Below are 1,089 nucleotides of genomic sequence, written 5' to 3' on the forward strand. Positions count from 1 at the left end.
TTAGCTGTTAATTATTCATTCAATTTTAGAAAATCTAACAAAAACACAGCACTCACATATTTCAAAGTCGGTTAAATACTATACTTAAATATAAACATAGAAAATAAAACCCATCGTATTAATAAATTTAAATAAACAGAAAAAAAATTACCCTTAGACCATAAGATAGTGTAATAATTATAATAAAACATTTTCCCATTGAATTTCATACACTTCCATACAAATTTGACACTTCTACACGCAAAATGTATGATAGTAACAAAACTGTCACGTGACAAATCTAAAAAGTGACAAATACATACATTTTTGTATGACTTTTACTTGTAGAAATGTCAAATTGTATGAGACTTTGGTGCTTTTAACATCATTCTGTATAAGAAATAGTTGTATTATTTTTAAGAGCACCCTTTATATTTTGTTCGTAGCCCTATGGTGATTAACAATTAAAAGTGATATTGAAAAACATAAAATTGGTGATTTGAATATAAAGTAATGATAATCAGTTCACTTGAAACATGTTTTTTTGTGGGTAAAACGGAGTGAAAAGGAAATAGTTTTTTTTTCCTAAAATTCGCATACGTTTTTATATAAAAATGCTTACACACAATTATTTTATAAACAGCTTGTGATTTGTGTGTGACTAATATAATAAATGTGACAACTCTGTCTGTCTGTTAAGCTTTCACGTGACCACTGAACTGATTTTAATGAAATCTGGTACAGAGATAGAGTTGACCTTGAGAAAGAACATAGGATAGTTTTTATCCGGGACTTTTGAAGAGTTCTCTTGGAAACGCGATATAACCGACAACGACGCGGGCGAAGCCGCGGGCAGAAAGCTAATTTTCATATAATCTTTATAATTTTATCTTGTGAAACGACCAAATTTTAATGAAAACTAACAACTTTCTTATAGATTCTCTTCTTACTCCGTTTTACCGTAATAATTTTGTTGGTTATTTATATGAAACTGTAGACCTATTAAGACGGCCTAGACAATGTTTCATTTTGGTATAGAAAACTTCAAATGTATGTGAATGACATTCCTCTTCGACAAGTGACGTGACTGACTTGTCAGTTCAATACATT

The sequence above is a fragment of the Trichoplusia ni genome, chromosome 3 (genome assembly GCF_003590095.1).
Source record: "Trichoplusia ni isolate ovarian cell line Hi5 chromosome 3, tn1, whole genome shotgun sequence".
Taxonomy (NCBI): domain Eukaryota; kingdom Metazoa; phylum Arthropoda; class Insecta; order Lepidoptera; family Noctuidae; genus Trichoplusia; species Trichoplusia ni.